At 42.8% G+C, this 26,309-nt stretch overlaps 1 protein-coding gene across 5 annotated transcripts in view; it reads left to right on the forward strand.

Annotated features, from left to right (window-relative positions):
- MGAT5 (alpha-1,6-mannosylglycoprotein 6-beta-N-acetylglucosaminyltransferase) overlaps window positions 1-26,309 on the forward strand; it is a 328,832-nt gene that overhangs the window by 42,811 nt on the left and 259,712 nt on the right. Inside the window, exon 2 of one of the 5 annotated variants that reach the window (XM_046658446.1) lies at window positions 2,962-3,011. The exons of the other annotated variants lie outside the window; for them this stretch is intronic. The gene's annotated coding sequence lies outside the window, so the exon portion shown is untranslated. The remainder of the gene's footprint in view (window positions 1-2,961; window positions 3,012-26,309) is intronic. 5 annotated transcript variants of the gene reach the window in all.

Below are 26,309 nucleotides of genomic sequence, written 5' to 3' on the forward strand. Positions count from 1 at the left end.
TCACTGTGTGGTAAATTTAGCTGATCTGCCCAGCATAAGATGAAAGCCATCCTAAGCCAGTATTGTAATTATGGGGCCTCTTTCTATGTGACTGTGATGTTCCATAAGGAAGATTGAGTGACTTAAAGCTTATAAAGATGGTCATGATTTGTTTCTAGCGTGTACTACTAGGTGGTTTTATCATTTGAAATCTGTTCTCTAGGTATGAGGATATTTTAGGCAGAACCATAGGCTCTTCAACTATTTTCTCATGTGAACTAATTTAGAGGACACCTTTGATGTTCTCAGTGAGCCATCTTTACTTATTAGGCTGAAGAGAAGAAGCTGAGAGGGAAAGCCTGCTTTGAGTTATGTCCCTGGTTATTTTTGGCAGCAAGATTCTGAGATTCTCTATTTGGAGAAGCATTGTCCTTAGGGAAAAAGAGGATGAAAAGCTTGAGTATAAAATTGAAAAGAGATCAACCTGACAGATTCCAGTGCTGAAGAGCATTGAGGGGGTGGGGGAGGCGTGAGACCTACAAGTCTGGAATCGGCCACCTTTGTTCTGTGTCATCAGATCCAGAGTGGATATGCAGAGGTGTCCTTCAACATGCTTGGTTTGTCGTAGCTCATTTTTAGAGATGCTTTGAATTGGGGGGAGTGGGAAGGCAAGAAACTCAAATACAGATTTCTAATAGAATACCACCCTGGAGGGCAGACCTTACCAAGTAGGTTGTTTGTTTGTGGGCCATTTACAGTATCTTTTACCCAAAATTTAAAATGAAAGGGGTACATGTTGGTTGAAAATGGGATTCCAGTTTTTCCTACCTACTCTTTCATTGTCTGTCCTCTGTGATTGCTGCCTTAATCTTCTTTCCAGATTGCATTGCATTCCCATGATCTCTATTTACAAATGCTTTCACAGTTTAGGTATAATTAACAAAGGGAGGAAAGTCAAAGCATAAGCCCAAGAAGAGACTGAGGGAGCCTATTAATCCTCAGAAAAGATACTTCTGGGTGAAATCTTGATGGAATCTTTGGAGTGGTGCTGTTTTGAACATTAGGAAGGAGAAAGGACTTCCTTCGTTTTCTTTATCCATGGACACAGCTAGAAGTGGCTATAAATTTTCATTAACGTTGTGTACTTGGCTCTGCAGGAAACATTTAAGATAAGTTGAGCATTAGAGCTTTGTTGAGGGTAGATGTGAATGACCTTAGGTTTCTTAGTGACCATGAATTTTGCTACCATATAGAGCCAGGGGTAATGCAGTAGTTTTCATATGACTCAGGGAGCAGCTTATCTGATTCTTAAGGTAAAATCAAGATTGAGTTCTTAATTAGTGTGATTATTGTTAAAGAAAAAAGTCCAAATTTGAAAGCATTGGGAGAGGTAAAGGGTGAAAAGTTTTTTTTTTCTTTTGGCACATCATGAACATTTTCTTGAATCTTACAGTCTTGCTGCTGGTATGATTCATAAATTACCTACTACCCGTGCGCTTGATCCCAATACTCACAAGGAAAATTGCCATATAATGTACCAAATGAGATGTGTATGAAAACATACCGAAAAGAGTAAAAGCATTGAAAGTAAGTTGATATTATTTAGGTCTGAGGCATGTGGGTACTCATTTTATTAGCCTATTCCATACACATGAATGAGGTTTTGATGTTGACCAAGATGCTTAGGATTGTTTTCTCACAATATATCTTAATTACTGGACTTACCGGAGTTAGCAGCTTTTTCTGTATCACGATAATCCAGTTTCAAAAACCATTCCTTCACCTCAGAGCTATCTCAAACAGAGGCTGGTATAAAAGGAGGGCCACGTGGTCGCTGGCATTGATTCAGTTGCCTCCAACCTTCCATCCTTTGGTAAACGTTTACTGCCGCCAGACTGTCTCCTGGAGATGGTGGATTTGGAATGAGTGCTCTCCCAGGCTGCCCCAGTGCACAGATCCCTGGTATTGCTCAGAGATTGTTGACACAGACAAAAATGTTCATGCTATGAAGGGTAGTTATAGGCTGCAGACCATAAAAAGAGGGAATTGGCTTGTTTGGATTAAAAATAACAGAACCCTCTCCGACATTTTCCAGCAGAAAATGGTACATGCTCTTCCATGAGGTCCTTAAGTATAAGGTAGACCAGTTGGTTAGTCTTAGAAGATGCAGACTCTTGGGTTGTCAGCTGGAAGATGGGTCTGTGCAGCATGGTCTTTATTTTCTTCCTCCCTCTTTCTCTCCCTCCCTCCCTGTTGAACTCTTTCAGTTTTATAATTCTCTGCTGATAAATTCTGTGAATATCAGAAACACACTGTATGTATCTGTTAGAGGACGTATTTTCCTCCCTTTTCTTATAAAGAAGCTTTATAGAGGAACATTGTTAGCTATATCAGAAGCACATAGTAGATATATTTCTAGAATAGCTTTTTACTCCTTTTTTTGGTTTTATTCTTCAAGGTTAAGCGGCTACAAGAAATCTGTTATATTTGAATGAACAGGCTTGTAATTCAGTTGGCTTTATCTCATGTAGCAAACTCCTTAGTTTTTTGTAATAGAGCTATCTATTTTAAAGTTGTGTGTATGCATATACTTGGGACTGTGTGTATATATTAATGTAATTTAGTCCGGAAAGCATTAGGTTTGGTAAAAGCTTTGGTTTAATGCCTCCTGAGACTTGGAACAAAGAGCTGTTTTGTACAGATGCTCCATCTTTGGCAAATGTAGCCTTACTCCTGCTGAACTAACAACGGACAGATTTGGATCCTAACAAGTGAGATAATAGAATTTTTTAGATACATGCCTCTGGGTGTTGAAGTGATCAGGCCTCCCACCTAGCTACTTTTAAATAGCCATCTCAAAAGGCAGTTGGGTTCCAAAATGGGAGAAGCAGAGTTCATAGAAGCTCTGTGTCAGCCTGTTTGCAATGGATCAAGTCCTTAAAGAGGAGAAACTTAAAAATATCTTTGTCCTTGTGATTTCAGGAGTGATTACTGTTCTAAAGTGGACATTGGAGGAGGATGCATTAGGCCGTGTAAGTATTGTAGTAAGCAGATATTCATGTGGCTAAGCCCAGACCCAGGGTATTTGTCCTTGGGAGGGAAAGGACCAAGTAGTTGAGTCATGTTAGCATTTAGAACCATAAAAATACAGATACTGTAGTCCCAAAGGGTCAAGGGATGGCTCTACCTGTGCCACCCCAATCCTGAGGGGACATCTCTGTCTATCTGGTTAAGGCCTGGTGGAACTGAATTTTTTTTGGATAATTGCGCAAGGATATTTCCACTCTCGAATCAGTAAAGTGACTGGAGCAGAAGGCCATTTATTACTTTATTCAGTCATTATCAAACAGAAATTTATTGATCTTGATTGTGGTTGATTACTCTTACATAGAAGGGCTGGTCCCTTCAGTGCAGCCCAACCCAGACCTGACAAAGAAGATCATGATGTAAATATAAGTAAAGCCAATGAACCGGAGATTGTGACTCATAAAGACTTCGTAATCTCTGAATTCTGTCTATATTAAGGAACTGTTGCTCAAGGAGTACGTTTTCCTAAGTCTCCAGTTATGAATATATTTTATAGAGGAAGAAATTTGCTAAGTACTTCCTTATTTTAACTGAATAGCCTGTAGCGCTTAAAACTACAATCCAGGTTACCCTTGAGAGTTACCTTGGTAAATCAGACGTTCATCTTGGGAGTAGAATATTTGGATTTCACAGTCTGATAGGATTTGGATGTCAAGGTTATGGGGCCAACAGAATGAAACATTAAACATTCCTAATTCTCATTTCTTTTATGTATGTGGGTCTTTGAATAAACTTTGTCTCTAACAACATCACAGGAGGGGAAAAAACCACTCAGCAACTCACAAGCAGACGAGCATTTGATGTGAATAAAAGCCTTAATGTTAGAGCTAGAAAATCATGTGACCATGTGACTTTTATCACAGGCTTCTCACTAGCTGTCACCTTGAGAGTTTGTCCTGCTGGGAGAAACCAGAGAAATGAGAAATGTCTCCTTCAGAACCACAAAGGCATTTTGAATCTCTAAACATGTGGGATTTTGTTTAAGGTGCAATAAGCATATTTAATCTGTCCCTCCCCACTGCTCCCCATGCACTCACCCCACACATGACTTAATTGGAGTGGGACTCCATTTCAGGGACTGGACAATTGAGCAACCTATCTTCAAAGGTCTGTTCTGAAATTAGTTTCGTGTTGACAGATAGGGAGGTTTGTCACTGCTCTCCAAGAGATGCCAGGCATGGCAGCTGAGGGTAGCAAGCTGGCATCCTCGAGACTCAGAGATGGGTCTGCGGTCCCTGATACCCAGTTGCTGTGGCTTATGCTATGGGAAGGATGAGCATCCTTCTGTCTTTCCTGTGATTTTTTTTGTTTTTTTTTTATGGCAGTGTCTGCACTGTGTGGGGTTGACAGCCTTCATGGAGCAGGCAGACGAGTTGACGTCATATGGTGCTCCTGGGCTGTGTCTATCTGCCACCCAATATGTTGTCACCTTCCCCCTTCATGCCGTACCTAGCTGCCTTTGGAGCAGCCTCTTGGCTCCTTTGGGAATAACTACTGAAAGAGCAGCTGTCTGTCAGCCTCCTCCAGAGCCGTCGAATTGGGCTGCTGTCAACCTGTTGTTGGAGGAGTTCCCAACGCAGCAGACTTGGCTGTCACTGACATTTATAACTTGAAAGCCGTATCACAGATGAGTTTGCGTTTCTTATAATCCTTTAAATAGCCTTCCGAATATAAAGCACACGGCCTCTACACACTTTGGCAACTCCCAGGAGTGTGGAAATAATTGAGTCTTCCTGAAGGTGGAGAAGTAGCTCCCCGTTCTCCCCCAACTGTATTATAAAATCCTCTCTCTTCTGATTTAGATAGGAAGAAGTTGTCCTGGCTTTATGCTTAAGTTTGTGTGCAACCATATGAGTCAATTTGGATCAAGAAGATTATTGGCTTCTAAGAACAAATGACTCACTCTAACTCTTGACTACCATGGAGCCTGTGATAAGAGAGGGTATTACTGGGAAGTTGATTTCTCTCAAATGGGTTGGTAGATCCCATACCTGGTTTTTTATGCTCTAATTTCTCAAAGAACCAGCTTCTAAGCTTCATTTCTTGAGATATGACTGGAAGAGAAAGATGCAGTGTTGGTGATAAAAATAAAACCCCCCCACAACTAGAAGGACCTGCAACTAGGATATACAACGGTGTGCAGGGGGGGTTTGGGGAGATGAAGCAGGGGGAAAAAAAAAAGATTGGCAACAGTTGTTAGCCCAGGTGCCAATCTTTAAAAAAAAATAATAATAATAAAAACCCAAGCCACACTAGTAGATCATATGAACACTTACAGCCAAAGAAAGTGGACAAAATGAGGGAGGGAACTGGAATGCGTTTTACTTACCGTGGGTCTGTCTAGAGTGAATTCCTTGATGGCTAGGATTGGCCTTATTGTTCTTCTTACCACCCGTGACTAGCACAGAACCTGACACATGGCAGTGTGATGACCTGAACGAATTAATGTAAAGAAGAAGTTGTTTTAAGTAGAAGGTGTTTTGTTTCATTTTATTTTTATCGCAGTAGTGCAGACATTGAAATATATTAATCAACAAATCCAGATTATGGGATTTAAAGTTAATGATGTTTTCCTGTTATCGTCAAAGATGAGTAATCTTGGAAAAGGCGTATCATAGAACAAGAAATGAGGACTTAGATGGCAGGCCTTAGATGCGATTAAAATGAAACACCTTCACAGCCTGTGCTCACATTTCTTTTTCTGGTTCCCAGGACGTTAGTCACGTCTTATGAAATGTCAGTGCCTGACCTTGGCTGTGTGCTGTGCAGCTAAGTCTGGTGCATAGCTTGCCTGGAGTGGGGCTGGGGTAGGCTCTTGAGCCAGCTGGGTGCTGGCCATAGACTTTTGGAAGATTGTCAACTGAGGAATGTTTGTCACCTTCCTGACCCTTTGCCTGTGGTGCAGGTTGGTGCCCAAGAAGTGCCTTAGAGGCCGTAAGACCGCTCTCTTGATAGCCACTGCCCGTTTTGTTGATAGAGGCGCATGGTGGGTTGAACCCTGCTTCCCTGCTGGCCTAGGGGAAAGGTGAGTGGGGCTGCAGGGCAGAGGTCAAGGTGGTGGGCAGCCACTTGTCGCATCATCAGGCCAAATGTGGAGCAGCAGAACAGTTTTCTTCACGAGGAGGCACACCTGGTTTTGACTGGATTGAATCAGAATTCCTGGTTCGTGGCAAAAGGTTTCCAAACAGCACCATGCATCTGTTCTCTGGCTTTACTTAAAAAAAATTTTTTAAATTTTAAAATATTTCAAATACCCAGACAAGTGCCAACTTACTAGAACACTCACTCATGTACTTCTCCCTAGATTCTCTGCGTTTTTGGCCTTGCTGATGACGCATTGTATTAACTCTGAAAGGTGCTTATGTTCAAATTACTGTCCTTTTGTCCCTGGAAATACTGAAAAAGGCGGTCTGCCTGGACCCCAGACCTACCCTGAGCCCCAGCATACCTGCACTCTGGGGAAGGTTGGTGCTACCTGGGTCCTCTGTTACCTGTGGTTTCCTCTGTTGGTTCTGTTGTTATATCATTGCCGTCATTGCCATTCATTCAGTTTCAAGGAGGCATGTATGTGTTGAAATTCTTTTCTCCAGCGAGTTCAGGACTCTGTTGTAATGGGCGATTCAGTCGGTCCTGCTTGGCAGAGCTAATGCTATCTCCACATCCCACTCCCTTCCCATAATACTTCATCACACTTGATGTCACCCACTGACGACTCACTTTGTAAATAACCTCCCGTTTCTCCCCAAGCTGGTGTGGGATTTCTCCCTGTCTGTTGACCTCCCTGGAGAAGTGAGGTGAGGCCATTTTACTTTGCCTTTCAGGTTTAGAATAATGGATAGACAGCATCTATCGGGCAGACTGAGGCCTCAGGTTAATTAATGTGGGTAAGGCCCATTGACAGGTTTCCAGTCATTTCCTCTTTTACCGTGGCCATTTTCTGGGACCAGAGTCCTGTATTTTGGCTGTGTTGATGGATGGCTGGTCATTCAGTTAACTCTTTGTTTTGGTCTGAGCCTCAAAGTGTCTTACGGGAATCGGCACTCACAGCTCGTAAGTTAGAGGGCCCTCAGAGATTCTACCGCCACCCATTTACTGAGAGACGCCGCCTTGAAAGGAAGGGTAAAGCGGGTTCTGAGCCAGGAGGACTGAGGAGAGCCTGGGTGAGGCAGGAAGGACTGGGGAAGGGGGTATGGTAGCCTTGGGAATTTGGCTAAAGAGTTAGGGGACTCTGGGTGCCTGGAGAAACAGAACAGTTTTTAAAAACTCTAAACCATCATGGACTGGTACAATAAAAATAGTAGGAAAATGAAATTAAAAAACAAGGAAGTCCAAAATACAAGCCTTCAATTTTATTATTGAATTTGAAGACACAAAATTCCTCTGTCAAATTGCTATAAACGTTTCCAGAACACTTACCTTCAATTTTGGTATTTACCTCTTCACAGAGTAGAAACACTCTGTGGACTAGTCCCACTCTGTAGACCATCCCCCGCCACTTTGAGTTGCATTGACCTAGGAGATGTGGGCCTCAGCTCTCTTTCTGCCTTCGCATGCTGGGAGGCCCACCCGACCTCTCGGAATCCTGGTTTTTATGCTACCAAGTGGAGGTTGTGTTGGTCTGCATGGCATTGTTCTCCCCGCGACAGGAAACGAGGGAGCAGGAACCAGTGCTGATTCCTGAGTCCCGTGTCCAAATGGGTCTCCTTTTAGAGATCTTTCTGGAAGGGACATTCTGGGGATTATTTCATATACCTTGCCCAAATGTCTGACCAGCTCATTTGAAAGGCACGTGTCCTCATTAGTGACCTTCTGTAACAAATGGACCTCTGTGTGCATGCATGGGTATGTGTATGTGTCCATATGTGTAGTCATTTTGCACCCAGTGTAAGTGTTTTTCTAGTTCATAGTTTTAGACTGGTGGTGAGGGTTGGGGTGGTGGGGAAATGACCCCTTTTAAGAATTCATTTAGCAACCAAGACTAAATATGGCCCTGACTTTTTGAACACAGGACCTCCAGAATCACCCTGCAGTAATGTTCATTGGAGCTCTCTGGAGGGGAGGAAATGGATGGAGGAGTCACCATGGCAGGATTTTTTGGCAGGGCCTGGTGGTGGTTAGTGTCACCTTACATTCATACTCCATTGCCTAGAACTTGGTCACATGGCCACACCTACCTGAGAAACGCAATCTTGCTGTGTGTCTGGGGAGAAGAAGAGAATGTGGATTCAGTGAGTCTCGAGCATTCCCCACGGCCCCCCCTTCCTCCTGCTTCTCTGATGACTTATCAGAATCTGGTATGCTGTTGCATTCTTCTCTCCAGAAGAACTGGTTGATGCCTCTTTTGTGCCTGCACGTGATTATGGTCAGGCAGTACATTTTTGTGCACTGGGGTAAGAAACAATGGAAAGAAGAGAGAATGGAATTTGCCTCAGAATTAACGAACAGCGATTGTGCAGGCTGCTGTGAGCAGCCAGGAATGGCCGATACTGACTGAGAGAGTCAATTGGCCATGTGCCACAGGCCGCATTTGGATTTTTTTTTTAAATCAAGGTATTTATGAGTTGAGAGCAATGCCTAGTCTTTAAAAAGTGAATAGCAATTGAGCAGAGGGAAACGGTTGGTGCAGGGGGAGCCAGTAGGCTCCCTGTTGAAAGGTGGCAGAGGTAATGTAATGTGATAAAAAGCTGAAATAGCTCTAATATTTTTATAAGTACACTTTTTTCCTGCAGCAATGAATCAACAAAAAAAAAAAACCCCAACATATCTTTATTTGCTCTCAATCTAGAGAAGCCGGAGGGTTAGAACTGAGAGGTGAGACTGTGGGAGGGACAGGCGTGTGTGTGGCGGGTGTGGTTCCTGGTGGATGAGTTGCCCAGTGTCGCATCCCTCTAGAGGAGTGTTCAGTAGGGTGCTGGTCAGGAGAACAGGACTGGGCATTTTGGACAGAGAACCTACTACAGAAGTTGGGTAGGTAGGTGGTGGAAAAGGTGAGATACCAAAAGGAATATGTAGCAGTCCAGAGATTTGCAGCCACAGGAAGATGTCCCACCCAGTATGGCTGCAGGGGGGATGGGAGTTGCTTATCAGAAACGGGAAGTGGGGCCGTTGGGAAGAGCTGCATCCATGGAGGAGATGCCCTTGGGCGAATGGAAAGAGGGTGCGAGACCCTGGCTGCTTCCTTGTGCCTGTCTTCCCAGCTTCTGCTGGTGCTTCCCACAGGGCAACCCGAGGTGGAAACCGAGGGAGTTTTGGAAATGTAGTTTCCTCTGATACGTTGCAGAAAGGACAGGTGTGCAGAGAATGGATTGGAGAGCAGAAAGGTGAATGGCTGGCATGGGGAGTGTCACCTCTTGGTGAAAAGGAGATAAATAGATTGAGAGATTACTTTAGGAAAACAAATATTAGGAGTTTTGATTTCTTTCCTCCGTTTCATTTCCCTCATTTCACTCCTTCCTCTATGGGTTCTCTGTTACCACCTGTGTTCTTTTTTCATAATTCTGTTGTGCTTTTTATATTATACCACGTGATGTTTTATTGACATAGTTGACTCCCCAATAATCAGCGTTTGTCGAGTGCTCACTTTGTGCCAGGACGGCAGTGTTCCTGTGCTTTATCTGTATTAATTCATCGAATTATTAGAGCTGCTCCGGGGCAGGTACAGTTGAACCTCATGATTTGCGGATTCTGTATTTGCAGATTTGCCTACTTGTTAAACTTTACGTGTAATGCTCCCATCAATAGTTGTAGCACCTCTGCGGTCATTCGCAGCTACACACAGAGTGGAGGAAGATTCGAGATGCCTGATCCACGTGTTCCCAGCTGAGATGGAACAAGGCAACTCTGTCCTCTTGTTTCAGGTCTCATAAATGTCCTCTTTGTGATCTAATTTTGTGATCCACTTTTTTTGGCTTTTTTGAGCTTTTTCTTTTTGGTGACTTCACTATTGAAAATGGCGCCTAAGCATAGTGCTGATGTGCTCTCTAGTGTTCCTACGTGCAAGAAGGCTGTGATGTGCCTTAAGGAGAAAATACACGTGTTAGAAAAGCTGCTTCAAGCATGAGTTAAGTACTGTTGGCTGTGAGTTTAATGTTAATGGATGAACAGCATCTATTAAATAAAGTGCCTTAAAACAGGAACACATAAAACATGGTTACGTATTGATCAGTTGACAAAAGTGTTCTGACCAGAGGCTCACAGGAGCCTAGCCTGTGTTTCCCCTAGGAGCGCTGCTTCAGTGCTCGCTAATTCAGTGTTCACCGTGACCTTGTAGAACATAACTGCTGCGAATACTCAACCGTGCTACCATTATCCCCAGCCTGCAGACAGGCACTGAGGCATGTAGAAGTCGAGAAAATTGCCCAGCATCACCCGGTAGGATCAGAACCCAGGGAGTCTGGCTCCCTGCTCTTCAGTCTTCACTGCTATGCTCTCCTGGTTTTTCTATACATTACCCTCCATTTCATGAATAAAAACTGGCGGCTTGGGGGTTCTGATTTGCTCAGGCCCCAGGATGAGAACGTGGTGGGACAGAGACTCCAGTCCAGGTTTCCTAACTTTAAACTCCTGGCTCTTGGCACTATCAAGGCAGGCTCCTGAGAGGCCCTCTGGGGACTGGATGCTTGCCTGTGGCTTCCATTCTGATTTGCTTCTTCCTTTCTACTTCAACCTGGAGAAACCATGGAAAATTAGAATTGTGTGTAAAATAAGTGATTCTAAAGGAGAGACAAGGTATATTTTCTTGAACATGATCGTTTATTTCCATGTTTATAGACAATCTTTCATGGGCTGGAATGACCTTTTTGAAAAGATGTTAATTATTTTTCTATTCATTAGGGAAATAATTGAAAATAAATAACAAAATAAAGGAAAAATAATTGAGAGGGCTGGTAGCATTTTCTGAGTGGTATACTCTCTCACCTAAACGTTGTTCCTGCCTTGTCTTTAGTTTCCTTTGGGTATGTAAATTTGTGTGTTTGAATAAGAAATAGGTGCACTTGATATGAATTAAAAATGTACGGAGAAAACAGGCTCCCTTCCGAGGAAGCACTCTGTGCCTGAATGCTAGTGTCGTCTTCCCAAGCTCTTCTGACCTCCCCCCTAGTGACTCGGGGGACACTTGCCACATCTTGGGTGGAGGGTGAGGGAGTATGTTACTGGCGTGTAGTGGCTAGAACCCAGGGATGCTGATAGACATTCTACAGTGCACAGGACAGTCCCACAACAAAGAATCATCCGGCCCAAATAGTCAAGAGTGCTGAAGTTGCCAAACCCTGCTGTCTCCTCAGTGTAATAGGCGAGGACTATCTTAGAGCGTGAAACACAAAAGCTTTTGTGTCTGAGCTTTGACGTTTATTTTGTGTCTTCAGAAGGCTTTTGTTTGTGTCATACTTCTGCGCCTGGCTGTGCTGCAGCTGCCTCCCACGGGTGGGGCAGTGGGAGTGGTCCTTCCCAGGTGCAGCTCCTCTCCAGATGTGGCTGTTAGGGGTGCATCCTCCAAAGAGACTCAAAGCAATAGACCTGACTTCAGCCTGGCTGCTTTTTTGTTGTCACATGTGTGGGCAATCGTAAGCAAAGCCAGTGATAAATCCTTTGTGGAAAAAAACTCTTTGGTGTGTCTAAGTTCTAAATAATTACTGCAATTAATAATAATTGCTACACACACTTTAGGTTAGCACACTTTTTTAATGTATTCTTTAACGAACATTGCATTCTGCGTGGAAGTTAATTTGGAGAACTCCCTGTCATACACTTGGCCCTGACATACATGGACTGAGCCATACATGTCACTTTGAGGGGAAGCTCCTAATGGTTCAGAATTGTTGGCGCTTGCTTTGGGCGCATCCCAAACCCTTAAGGTACAGCATATTCCTATCCAAATAGAGCTTTGCAATAAACAATGATAGTGCAGTTTAAAACAAAGAAGCCAGAACTTGAGTTTCCTCAATTCTGTCACTCTCTCTGACCAGTTGGAGCTTTCATGTGTGATTAAAATTTAAAGCAGTGAAAAAGTGACAACTCCTAGGTGTAATGATTGGTAAGTGCATAGTTTAGTTCATAGAAGAAATATTTTACTGAATTTTAGAAGTAACTTTAAAATTGACACACTTTAAGTGGTTATTTAAAAAAGAAATGATTCAAGAATATGATGGTTGATTGTTGCTGGAAATAATTTTGTCCTATGGAGGAGAGAAGGTTCAATAGTGATGTGCCCTGGGTCCCCCCCTGTGCTCGAGATGCCACTGTGAGGATGATTGACATCTTTAAGAAAAAACGAATGAATGAGAATGCAAACAGGCCCAGTAAAGCAATTAATTATTTCTGTTTGTCTGGTTTCTGTTTTGTGAAACTGGTGCTCTTTCAAATGCCACATAGGATTGAAGTTCTGACCTATTATGGTCTGTGAGAGGAGACAGATTTTGCCCTTCACCCTAATGTTTTAAAGCTTTTCATTGATTTATACTTCAAGAACAGTGTACACATTGTTAGTGTACAGCTTGATGAATTGTCATAGCCTAACACAACTGTGTAAACCTACCCACGTCAAGAAACAAAATGTGAACAGTGTCCAGAAGCTACCTGGCGTCCCCTTCTAGTCAAGACCTCCGTTCACCCCAATCCTGAGCACAACCCTTGGCCTGACTCCTCACAGCACGGACCAGTTTTGCCTGTATGTGGATGTTACGTAAATGGAATTAATTATACAGTACGTAAAGAGAGGACTGATGTCTAAGCCATCTCTCGATTTTGCTTCTGACTGGAAACATTTGAAATGTTCCAACATGTGGCGGTTAAACATCTTGGCAACTTTCAGCGGTAGATTAACAAAAATTCCCAGTCAGTTTCATGTGTGGCTTCACAATACAAACATTGGCCTTCAAGGTAGTAACATTTAATATGTTTGCTTCTATAGTGAAGAAGACAACCAGCCTAATTACGATATCACTTCTTGGGCTTTAGAATTTTATCTGGAAGACAGATAATTGTATAGAAATTAAGTTGGAGTTTGTGTATCTATTGAAGCAATCAAGTCCATTTGGAGCTAGAATAGTTTATAGGCTTAAAGTGTGGTCAATAAGACGGATACACTGTATAGAAGCTTATAATTGGATTTGGGTTGGAAACCATAACATTGCAGTGCAATCTTACTGCATCAGTGTATTCTATTCAGAGTACCATTTTCTGAGTAGTAAGCATGTCTTGTCTATAGGGAAAGAACGGATGGGATTTTTTTTTTCCCCCCTGCTTTATCTCCCCCAACCCACCCTGTACACAGTTGTATATCTTAGTTGCATGTCCTTCTAGTTGTGGGATGTGGGACGCTGCCTCAACATGGCCTGATGAGCGGTACCATGTCCGCACCCAGGATCTGAACCCTGGGCCGCTGCAGTGGAGCGCGCGAACTCAACCACTTGGCCACGGAGCCGGCCCCTGGATGGGGATGTTTGATAGTTGAAGTTTGGGCCACGGGAATCTGAAATTGCCCTTCACGTTATGGGGAAATTCAGCACTCAGTTTGAAGGCCCTTGGGAAGTTGAATGGTTAAATTAACGTAAAACTATTGTTTAGAAAAAAGAGCCTCCCCCGTAACCATCATCCATGGTGAGAATGTGTGCATACTCTCACTCCTGCCTGCACCTGTCAGAGGCTGACTCGTTCACTGTGAGCTGCGGTGGCCGAGTTGGGAGGTTGGTGTGGCCCCTACTGAGGTGTTAGGTGGCTGCAGGCTGCACGGGATGTGAGAAGCGTTTTTCCACGCAGCTTCTGTTGATCCCAACCGACGAAAAGGAATAGTTCTGGCAAAATTGCTGAGTCAGGGATGTTTGTCTCTGGGAAGCTGCTTTTTGCTCACTTAATTTTTTGGTTTGTAAAAAACATTCTCTTTTTCCTTTCCCCGTTAGTGGTTTTCTAGCCATCTTCTCTAATACAGGGAAGAATCTTACCTGCCTTATTCTTTGAAACTTATTTGTATCCAGTTGCTAAACCTTTTTTTTTTTTTTTGCATTTTCAAGCCTCGAATAATGTAGGAGAGGCTTGCAAGTAGAAACCAATTCAGGAAATTATATCTGAGATGGGAATCATCTCATCACTCCTGGGCTTCAGGCTCTTCAAAGTCACTCATCAAGTATAGGGGAGACCTAAGTCCTGCTGTGGCATTCAAGATCCCTGGTCACCTTGTCTCACCTCCCCTTGCGTTCCGGTGTGCAGGGGAACGGTGCCCCTGAGTGTGACTGTTCACTCCCGCTTCTCCTCCATGCACAGGCTCTTCTCCCTGCCAGGAATGCCTTCCTCCGCCATCCTCTTTTCATCTTTGAAGACTCCTTCCAGGGTTTTCTTTTTCAGAGGAGGCTTCTTGATCCTCCTGGATAGGATGAGAGGCATTTCTTCTGTGTTCCTTTGATGCCCTGTGTATATCGCATACTCTTGTGTTTGTGTACCAGTGTATGCCCAGCATCCATAACAGTGCCCTGCGCAGAGTAGGTGCGCAGCAAATACTTGGTGAACCAATGGATGGATTCCACTTTTATATTGTATCCTAACAATTTACTGATGTGTCTGTCTCCCCACTACAGTTTGAGGGCGAGGATCATGCTTGTTCCTTGTCACATACTCAGTGCCTGACAAAGGTACTCAGAAACGTTTGAGTGGGAGGCAGACAAGGCTGGCCTGTGGGGAGAGCATTTTAGAAGCAAGGGAGAGTTTTCCGTGCACCATAATCATTTGTGTTAAGTCCTGAGTTCATGAGCAGAATCTTATCCTGTGGCTTTGTGGTCAGGAACAAGGGAATCCCAGAATGCTGTGGGGTAAGAACTGTGCCCTCATACTCCCCCATCCCCACCCCCTCATTTTCCCAATGGGAATGCCTCGGTGTCTGGGAAAGTGTTGGTGGAAGTGTTCCCCTCACAGAGAAAATGCCTGACAGTGATGTTGATTACCATACTGATTGCTGATGCAGGAAAACATCAGTAAAAAGAAAAACTCAAAGAAAAAAAGGGGGCAAGGGTTATGTAAAGGCAATCTTAATTATCATCCTTTAAGGGAAATAACTGTCATTTTTATGTGATTACTGTGCAGCCAATAAAGGCTCTGTGTGTTGCATGTCTTATTTCATTTCTAAGGTAATTTGGTCTGAGTGCTTACCTGGATTCAGGTACTTGGCCCCTAGAATCATATCGTAGTAGTGTTTTTTCAGTTCCCAATAAAGGAAATTGACTTACGGGAAAGAAAGCTTTCCCAAATTTGAGTGTTTCATTCCTTAACCTACCCAGATCTTTGGCAATCACTTATTTGCCAGTGAGTGGCAGCAGGTCGTGAAATGAATAACCAAAGAAAAAACAAATTGTGTAGGAAAACAGAGAGATGTGACTTTTTAATATTTTTTGTATTCTTCTGAGATGCCGAGGCCTTGCCCACAGCATGTGCCCTATCCTCCCTGTGGGATTGTTCCTGGTTCAGAAGAAGGAATTGCATGTTGCAGGGTTCCCCGGTGTCCAGGAGCCTGTGATGTTGGGGGCTCTGCCTCCTTCACAAGTTTGAGGAACCCTGGATTAATTATGAATAGAGACAAGTTGCCTGAGGCCCATGGTTCACACTTCATGGCTCCTGCTTCCAACCTGGGAGAAAGAGATCCCAAAACATATTCTTCAACTCTGCCTCTCCCCAAAAGGGAAGGTTGAGCAGATCAACATGGATGGTCCAGGTAAAGCCCGCTATGATTCTAATCTGGAATGTGTAGGTCTTTTGTGGAGTGATAGTCACTCTGAATGGAACACCCTCCACTGGCCTGGGACAAGGGAGATTTGCTCATTCTTCAGGGAAGAAAGGAGACAAGTGAAGACTGAGTTGCCAGAGGACAGCAATTTCCATCAAAAGTTTCACCTGGCTGGGAAGCTCTTGTGTGTAAAGAGCCAGTCAATCTGTTATGCTTGACAATGCCACCTCAGGACATTCCCTTTCCCAGGCCTGAGGTTAATAAGCTCTGTTAGTCACCATGATCCTGTGCTTGGTGTCACTACCCTTGACCAAAGAAAAGGGGAGAAGTTGCCTTTGACCACTGTGAAAGCCTTGAAGGCAGCTTTGGGGTGAGATTCCGGGCAAGGGTAAGGTTCTCTCCCTCCCTCTCCCCTTCCCCCATCAGTGATGAGATCCCCACTTCCCATTCAGGCCTGAATTCCACTGAGGGGGCTCAGTACTCCCCTGGCCAGGCTGGAAGACCTTTCAGTCACTGATCCCTCACACTAAGGCCTGGGGGCTGACACCGTGTTTTCCCCACCAGCAGTTTTTGAAAGGACAAAGCATTGAAGCTTAAGCATTGAGGTAGGCCGAAAGATGGCCAGTCTTGTCTGTCTCCCGTACTTGATTGCAAGAAGTCCCCAGACCCAGGGACTGCCTGTTGGGCTCATTGTGTTCCCCAAGGCCCACCCTGCAGTCGCTACATAGGAGGAACTCAGTGAGCAGTGGCCAAGTCTGTGCAAGAAAGGAGAGCACTGGAGACGTTTTCTGCCTACTTGGAAATTCTGTCCACTCATTGACTCCTGGAGGGGATTTGGAGTGGCATCTCTACTTACTTCACAATTTGGGTAAATTTATCAACCAAGAAGCGCTTTGGGGCCTTTTGTGTAAATATTGGGTTGTTAAGTGATTTTGTAGGGAGTTCTTGTCCTCTTAGGATCAGAATAACAGCGTAAGTTACTTGGAGCAATTGGCCCAGTTGGATGGAAGATGTTGCATTTTGAGCTTTCAGACAAAAAGTACTGAACCAGGCATAGGTTGTCCCTGACAGGTAGTGTGGATAGCTTGGATGCACAAGATTGTGGGTCATGAGTTTGATGGCATCATCAGTGTCATTCATTCTTTCATTTGAAGTGTATTTATTGAGCGCCTACTCTGTGCCCAGCACCATTCTAGGCACTGAGGATATAGTGGTGAATAAGATGGAGAAATAGGTAACTCATATGTCAGGTAGAGATGAGGGTGAAGAAGAATCAAGTAGGACAAGGGATACAGAGAGTGTGTTGGGTGCTGTGTTAGATAGGGTGGCCCAGGAGGCTGCTTCAGAGAGTGATGTTTGCACGGAGACTTGAATGACGAGAGAGTTAAGGCGGTATCTAAGTGAAGAGAGCTCCAGAAGGAGGAAGTGGCACGTCTAGGAGGCTGAGGCAGGAATAAACTTGCCCCAGCATGAACTCGTGTCGGTAGAGTGAAGGAGAACAAGGAGCTGAGTTTGGAGGGCGAGTAGCTGGAACATGGAGAGCCTTGCTGGCCAGGGTACAGAGTTTGGGTTTATTCTGATTGTGATGGATGTGTTTGAGGGATTTGAGCATGGAGGTGACCAGAGTGATTTAGAAAGGTCATTTGGCTTGTGTGGAGAACTGGCTGTAAGGGACAAGGGTGGAAGCAAAGATAACAGGTAGGAATGACAGTTGTCCAGTGTAAGGTGATGGTGGCGTAGACTCAGGTGAGTGGAGGGAGATAGTCAGGAGAGGTTGGATACCTCAGTTCAGAATGATCTCGCCCCTCTCTGTCTTCATCTCCCACTACCTTTCTCATGATTGATTTCACTCCAGCCACACACGTCGTCTTGAACTTCCCCCAGATCTGCACTCACTCTTTTTTTTTTTATATCACTTGTCATTTCCTGAAATTAAACACATGTACACATGTGCACATACCCACACTCACTCGCTGCTTCTTTGACTTTCTCTCCTGCTGGCATGGAAGTGCTGTGATGGCAGGCAGGGACTTTCTCATATTTATTTGAGTCTCCAGTGCCTAGAATGCTGTCCGGCGTGGAGTAGATGCTCAAAACGTTTACTGAAGGAGTGTGTGAAATGGAAGGACAACCAACTGATGTCCCTAGTACATAATTTCTGTTTGACAAATTACCTCCATGATGGCCTGAAGTTTTAATTACAGTGCTAAACACATTGAAAACATCGAACTGTAATACCAATTTAATGTAAGTGAAGAAGTATTTAACACTTCAGAGTTGAAATAATAGGAAAAAAAGAGGGGAAAGGGGATTTGTGTCAACCATAGAAAGGTTCTGCCTGCTCTGAGGGAGATGATAACGAAAAGGACCAGTTTTGAATCTGTTCATTTATTGCAGTTACATTTGTCACTTTTGTTTACATCTAGTATCATCCAGCTGTTAGTTTGTGTTTTGTTGGTAAAGACTTTCAGGGAAATAGTTCATCTTCCCCAGTGCTATCTGTGTTCTCAAAATTAGTTTTCCTGAGCTACAGTCAAAGCTGAATAATTCTGTCATCAGAAAGCACACATTCTTTGCCTAAGAAATCATAATGTGGCCATTCTAAGGATGGAGAATAGAAGTAAGTGGGGATGAAGAGGAGGAGTGACCTATGGGCCCTTGGAGGGGTGGGTGGCTAGCAGCCATGGCTTTTCCTGTAGACCTGTGGCTGAGGGGTGGCCTCTAGAAACAGAGGAGCTTGTTTTGAATCCTGGAACCTCTACCATGTGACCTTGGACAAGTTCCTTTACCACTCTGTGCCTCAGTGCTCTCATCTATAAAATGGGAAAAAAATAGTACCTACCCTATGAGGTTGCTATGAGGATTCGGTGAATTAATACATGTGGAAGGTCTTAGAACAATGTCTGGAATAGCAATTACTCATAACATGTCAGTGATTATTATTGAATGGGGGGAACTTTCTAGTCATTAACAGTTGACATAAATTTTAGTGGGTAAGTTATTTTATTTGGACCTGGGTATTGAACAACGCTTGAGTCGACTGGAAATGTGCCTGAGGAGGAGTGTTCTGAAACCAAGTGGTGTGCTGCAATACACTTCTGATGCTAACCGCCTGGGATTGATGCAAAGCCCATAAATTAAAGGGTATGGTCCCCAACAAGAGTGCCCCCACTTCAGATGTCAGCTGCAAGTGGGATCCTCAGTCGACCAGCACTTCTGACTAGCTACTGATCTGGGGGGTTCCCATGACTCCCTCAGGTTCGATAATTCACTAGAATGACTCACAGAACTCAGGAAAGTGCTACAATTATGATTACAGTTTTATTTTAAAGAAGATAAATCAGGACCATCCAAATTAAGAGACACATAGAGCAAGGTCTGAGGGGGTTCCAAATGCTGAGCTTCCATGTCCTCTCGCTGTGGGATTAAGGTGTGTCACCTTCCTGGCACATCAGTGTATTCACCAACCAAGAACCTCCACTGAGTTTGGTGTCCAGAGTTTTTATTGGGGTTTCATTCCATAGGCTTGATTGATTGAATTGTTGGCCATGTGGATGAACTCAATCCCCAGCCTCCTGCTTTCCTCAAGATTGAGCTGGCTCAAAGCCCCAACTATCTAATCACAGGGTTGGTCTTTCTGGTGATCAGCCCCCAGTCTGAGTCTCCTGGTCTTTTAACATAAACTTAGGTGTGATCCAAGGGGCTCATGAATAACAAAGATACTTCTCTTACTCGAGAGATTCCAAAGATTTAGAGTCTCCCTTTCGGGGACCAAAGATAAAGACCAGTCACGTTCTTCATCGTACAATAGGAGGTTATATTCAAGATAGCAAGATACAAGATGGTGGCCTGGGAAGGGAGCCCAGCTCTTTTGTTGTCTTGTTGGGCTTCCAGTGTCAGGTTGGGCTTATGATTAGGCAGTAACATGTGATTAGCCTTGACAGCTCTAGCTTTCTTTTCTTTAGAACAACTTTATTTTGTCTCGGGGTGATTAAGCTGTCTTTTGGGATTTTATTAAATAAGTCACAAAGACAACATTTCTAAATTTGAGTCTTTCAAAAATGTGGTTTTGAAATTATTCTGTGATACTATGTGAGTACAGTGAATTGCTGAATGGACAGACAGAAGCTGTCTTTCTGGCTCCCACAGGTACCCTTCTCAATAAGTGTGCCTTAAATCTGGATGGACATGGAGTGCTGGCTTGTGGATGGGCAGTCTTTCTGTTTTCTGCATCCACTGTTCTTGACCACTGACCCCTGAGGTCTGGTGAACTGCAGGATTGTGGTTAGACCTTTCCTGTGGTTGTCCGTTATTCTCAGTAGTCATGAGTCAGTGCTCACCTGAGTTTCCTATTTGTTTTTTGATTCTGGTAACAAGTGTGGTTTTTTATAGTCCATCTCTTTGATTTTCTGTTTTTTCTTAGTGTTTCAGATTGCTCACTTGTGTGAACATTGCAGTTCAGGTTATTCCCTGCCATTAAAGATTAAGTATTTCCGGAGACTTTTTCTTCTTTTCTTAAGCATTTGTACCTGCCTCACCCTCCAACTTCTTGGAGTAGCATTACCTGAAGGGTTTATGAGGATCTGATTATGGCCAAGTGGCTGAAGTACCCTAACTAGATACAAAGCTCATAGGAGGCTGTTTGCTTCCAAAGGCTTTTTATTATTATTATTATTGTGGTGAAATATATATAACAAATTTATCATTTATTAAGTGTACAGTTTAGTGGCATTAAGTACATCCACATTACTGAGTAACCATCGTCACCATCCATCTCCACAACTTTTTCATCTTCCCAGCTGAAACTCTGTACCCATTAAACAACAACTCCCCAGCCCCTCATTCCATCCCTGCTGGAACCACTATTCTTCTTTCTGCCTCTATGACTTTACCTATTCTAGGTACCTCACATAAGTGGAATCATATAATATTTGTCTTTTTGTGTCTGGCTTCTTTCACTTAGGCTAATGACTTCAAGGTTCATCCATCTTGTAGCATGGGACAGAATTTCCTTCTTTTTTAAGGCTGAATAATACTCCCTTGCATGTGTATACCACATTTTGTTTATCCATTCATCCATTGATAGACACTGGGTTGCTGCCACCTTTTGGTTCTTGTGAATAATACTGCTGTGAACATGGGTGTGCAAGTATCTGTTCCAGTCCTTACTTTCAGTTCTTTGGGGTGTATACCCAGAAGTAGAATTCCTGGATCTCAAATCTTTTTTTATTCAACAAAACAAGTAAACCCATTCTATTTTATGTGATTATTGTGAGGAAGCAAATAGTGACAGGCCAAAGTAATGATGAGTGACCCAAGCTAACAGTCTACTTTCAGATACGGTTTGCTAAAACAGGACTGTGTCTATCACTTATGGGACCACGCCACAAATGGTGATGTTGAAATTGTGAATAAAGGTTGGAGTATGATTGGCAGGATATATTTCCAGTGATCTCTCCACCAGTTGTTAACCTTATCCCTTCCTCTTGTCCTTCCAGATAGTTCCCCATGTGGTTGTATTGCATAGTGGTTAACAGCCTGGACTCTGGAACCAGATTACTTGGGTTCAAATGCCAGCTCCTCCAATTACCAGCGGGGCAAATTGCCTCATCTCCCTGTGCCTCATTCTCCTCATCCACATAGTGGGGTTAAGAATATAGCCTGACTTCAAACATGTAAATCACCTGGTACATAGTAAGTGCCTAGTAAATGTGGGTTTTATTAGCAGGAGTCATTTGCACCTATCTGATTGGCAAATAATTTTTTTAAGTGACAATGAAACATAGATAATAGACACTTTGGTGAGAGTGAGGGTATATGGGCATTCTTATACCCTGCTGGTGCGGGGTATAAATTGGTATAACTTTTCTGAAAGAAAATGTGGGAATATTACTGTGTCAGAAGCATAAAAGTCCTCTGATTTGGTAATTCATTTATTCTAAGGAAATATCTGAAATTGCAAACTTAGGAGTGAAAGACAGTGTATTGTGTTATTTTTTAATATAGAAAAATTGGGAGAAAAATAAATGCCTAATACTGTGGGATGGTTTAAGTAACATATGTGTATGCAGTGGAGTACTATTTAGCTGTTAGGTTGTGGTTGAAAAACACTTATGAGAAAGTGTTTAAAATGTGTTAAGATACAAAGAGCAGGCTGTAGGAAAGCAGGTATAGTATTATTTTTGTGATACACATATATGTAAATTTACACACGTGTGTGTGTGTGAAATATAGCAAAATCTTACCAGTACGTATCTGCAGGTGGTGGGATGACAAATGATGTTTTAAAAATTCTTTGTGATTTTCTGGTTATTTGGCAATGAGCAAATTTTTGGCATTGAGCACATATTATGCGTCTATTAGAGGAAAAGGCAGTAACTTCACTTGGAAAAAGAAGAACTGGTTGGTTATGTGAGGTTCAAAGAAAGCAAGCCCCAGAGGGAGAACTCTGCAGAATGGACCTTTCTTTTGGGGGTTCCTGGCACCCAGTAATTGGTTGGCCTTGTGCCCGGGCTGTGGTGCACCTGCCCCCAGAGTGCATCTACCCAGCCAGACTCCAGAGTCTCAGCTTGAATGTGACCCCCTGAAGTCTTTTGGCATCAGTGGATGCAGGGCAGTCTCTCCTCTCTTCCATGCCCAAAGTCCTCGTGGTTTCTTAAACAGTTTCTAGCTGAGACACTGGGGTGTGCTGGGATTCCTCAATGTTGGGAGGGCGTCATTTAATCAAGCACCTTGAAAGCTGGCTTGTGCTGGATCCCATTTTTGGATCCCATTTTCCAGTCTCGTTAAAGTCTTCCCGGCATGCCTAGCACAGACTTTTATGTCCTTGTAGTTTTCTGCATAAAAGGTAAAAATAAACTTGCTTGCTGCTCAGAATTGATCCTAAGCAATACATCCTCTGCTGGACACGGGTGCCAGATGGCGCTGCACCGCCTACTGGGTTAATGAAGAGGCATTTGCCGGGAACCTTGAGTTGCTCTTGAATCGTTCTGTGCACCTTAAACACGGAAGTCTGCCAGTGGCAATTTGCATTTGTCTCTCTTTCCTCCCTCTTTTGATTTTAGGAAGGAGAAAGAGGTGACACTGTCTGGAAAAATTTCCTATGAGTTGAATTAGTTTTATTGTTAGTATAACAATTTTCTCCCTAATTAACTGTCTCCCTAAATAAACATATTTGTGTCAACTTCTGGGAAAAGTAAATTTCTTCTCAGAGCTGTCTGCAGTGGTAGCTTTAAAATACAGCGCTCTTTTGGGTTAGGTGGAGCAGGATGTGTGTAGGTATTAGGGTGAAGGGGGCCAGAAAAAATGGTGCTCGTGGCTATAATATCACTTCCTTTACGATGTTCCACATGCATCTTGTGTCACTCACTTTGCAACCTTGGGCGATAACAAGGAGGCAGGTAGTAGAATATTACTTCTTAAGTCCACCCAGTAGTTGGTCAGCCGCTTGAAGGTAAGATGTCTGTTTGGATGCTGTGCAGTAATAATAAATGTTTGAATCAATCTAATCTTTTGCTCACAAGCTATGAAATCATGATGGGGAGACGTTTAGAATCCAAGAATTTTGGTCTTGCCAACATGAATTCTTTCCCTCCCCCTGAGTTGTAGGTCCCTCAGGCTGCACATGGAGCATAGAATTTTGTTCCAGTCATTTAAGCAGGTTCTGGAATCCTGCATCCTTTACGAGGCCTTTCTAGCCATAGGAGTGTTCCTCAAGTCTGCCCTCACTTTCCTCACTGGTTGAGGCCCTGGTGGAATATCTTCTATGAGCTTTTATGCCTCTCCTTGATATTAGATGATATTTTGTGGTTCAGGTGACCCATGCTACCACAAGAACATCACTTCAGGAAGCCAGTAAAGTGTTGAAGTTAGGAGCTATTTACCAATATCCAGGAGTCTTTTTCCGTGTGGTCTGAGTGGGTTGCTCAGGCTCTTAAGGTCCAGCAGTATTTTATCAGTGACTGTGGCTGTGAAAGTCACATGTCTATTTTATTTTCGTGGCCTCTGATCTCAAATGTCCCAAGAACATGGTTGGCATTGGTGTTTGAAGTAATGGTGGTTGTCAACCTCTGGGACTGAAGCACCCTTTGGAATATTCCTGTCAATGATTTGGATTCCTTCAGGTTCCCAAACCAATGGCTCATTTCTTACCCATTCAAGCAGGTGACTTGAATCTGAATTAGCAGATCACCGGGTGTACTAGAATTGAATCCTTGTTAATCTTCAACAAATTTCATACTCTCATTGTTGTTAACAATTTTCTCATCAGTGATACTTTTTTTTGTTTTTGAAAGATTGGCACCTGAGCTAACATCTGTTGCCAATCTATTTTTTTTGTTCTTCTCCCCAAAGCCCCCCAGTACATAGTTGTATATTCTAGTTGTGAGTGGCATCATTTTTAAACTTGACTTAGAAAAAAGTTTCAAGTATGAATTTCCTGTTCTGGAGAAGGATTTATCTTTTCAAAGTTTCTGAAATAGCCTTTTGATTTTAGTCTAGGCATTGTGTATAACAATTCTTTTTTATCCACTTAAGTTAGAGTATAATTTTTCTAGAAGTTACCCTAGAAATTACAGAGGGAAGAAAGATCCAGACATTTTAATCATGGAGTCAGAATTGTCCCATAATACCCTGTTCTTATCCCCAATATGGGATGTAGCATGTGGTTTTATAATTTATGTATATAGACCTTTGTTCCCTTCACTAACTATGAACTCCTTGTGGAATGGGTTTCCTTTTGCCTCATTCCTTTTCTTAATTCCTAGTACCTACTGGATTAAGTGAGTCTCATCATAAAGTCTATTGTCTTTTCTGTATTTGATGCCTGGGCTGTGTGTGTGTGTTTGGGGAAGAATTTCTGAATGGGTTGGATGATCTGTTTTTCCGGAGTTGGTTTTATTTGTGAAGACTATATTAAGGAGTGGCTTTTATTCTGTGAGCTGAGCTGGAGAAAACCCTGAGTTTGATCCTTGAGGACTGGGGATTCCAGGCTTTGCTGTGCCCATAATTGGCTCGTGTTTTCCAGCAAGTCACTTAATATATCTGGGCATTTAGAACAAATGGTCCTGAAGGTCCTTCCACCTTTAAAATGCTGTGAATTTAAGAATAAAATAGACCTGCTTTACTTTTTGAGAATTCCAGGCTAAGAGGTTAAGATGTTCCTCATGGAATAAAAAATAACTGCTCCCAGCTTGTCATTTGGGGTAGTTGCCCTTAAACTCCTGTTTAGTACTCTGGGCGTGGTCTTCTTTCATAGAATTTTCTCATTGCTTTTTGTTAGACATTTGTTTAGTCTCTGTGCCAAGCTATAAGCAAGTAGCAGAAGTGGAAATTTCCACTGAGCATAGGATTGGTTCAGATTTGCCTTGTGTTTGGGAATTGTGACCCATGACCTATCCTTGGTGTTTGAAAGATTATTTTTTTCCCCTTGTCTTTTAAAAGAGAAGACTTTAGGCTCTTGCTTCTGGTGCTCAAGTCCTAGCATGGGAGGTGTGTATGTAATTTTTTTTTCTTCAGATCTTAAGGTAAAAAAAAAATCTATATGGTTTTAAGAAGGGAGCTTCTTAAAACATTATTTATTGTATATGTGTTTTCTCTTTGATTCAACGTAGGATCTATTTTCAAAGCAAAATGATTGTTTAAAAAAATGATAGTTGAGATTTCTTAGTGCTCTAGCTAATTGTAATGGTTTTTCCATTAAGGGCAGCTCCTAATAAATGGTAGTTAATGCTTCTAAGTGTCATGGATCTTTAACTCCACCTTTATCCTTTAAAGGCTTTATCTTCTATCTTAACAGACTAAGGTTAATATTTAAGGGGAATACTTGTGTTTACTGGGGTTACAAGGAGATCTTAAGTCATAGGCTTTGCCTTTGAATTTTCAATTATTTTAAAAATTATGCTCAAGATAACACAGTTAATTCAACAGTTTCATTGATTAGCTTACCAAACATTTATTGCATTCTTACTGTGCCAGGTACTGAGATGCATGCACTGGAGGGGGGTGGGGTAGCAAGGATACGAAGATTAATAAGCAGTTCTTGCCATCAAGAACCCAGCAGACTCAAGGGTTAACAGGTGTATATACTGAAATATACTTCAGTCCATTTTTTAAAAGTCCTCCAAGCCCTTAGGAGTTGGGACATTTTTGCATATGAACTTGGCTATGATGTTGAGGAGTTTTCTAGGTCAGGAAGGGCCTTCCAGGCGGAGGGAACAGCATTAGCATTGGGGAAGTGATGCTAGACTTGTTCCAGAAATTGTGAATAAGTTACATGGTAATTATTGGTAGAAAATTCACTTCAAAAGGAAGATTGAGACATTCATTGACAAAAAGAGGAAAGCTTGTATTTTTAGGTGGGTATAGCATTTAAAATTTGAAGTTTGGGGTTAGGGGAAAATTTTTGAGTCTCTTGGTATAACTTGATATCCTTTGGAGTCAAAGATGATCAAGTCTGACGTACTGTTATGTGGAGGAGGAACAGGAAGGTGTGAAAGTATTGCTTCTTGATGAGTAGTTCTTATAGTCCACGTAG

This window comes from Equus quagga, chromosome 4 (assembly GCF_021613505.1).
Source record: "Equus quagga isolate Etosha38 chromosome 4, UCLA_HA_Equagga_1.0, whole genome shotgun sequence".
Taxonomy (NCBI): Eukaryota; Metazoa; Chordata; class Mammalia; order Perissodactyla; family Equidae; genus Equus; species Equus quagga.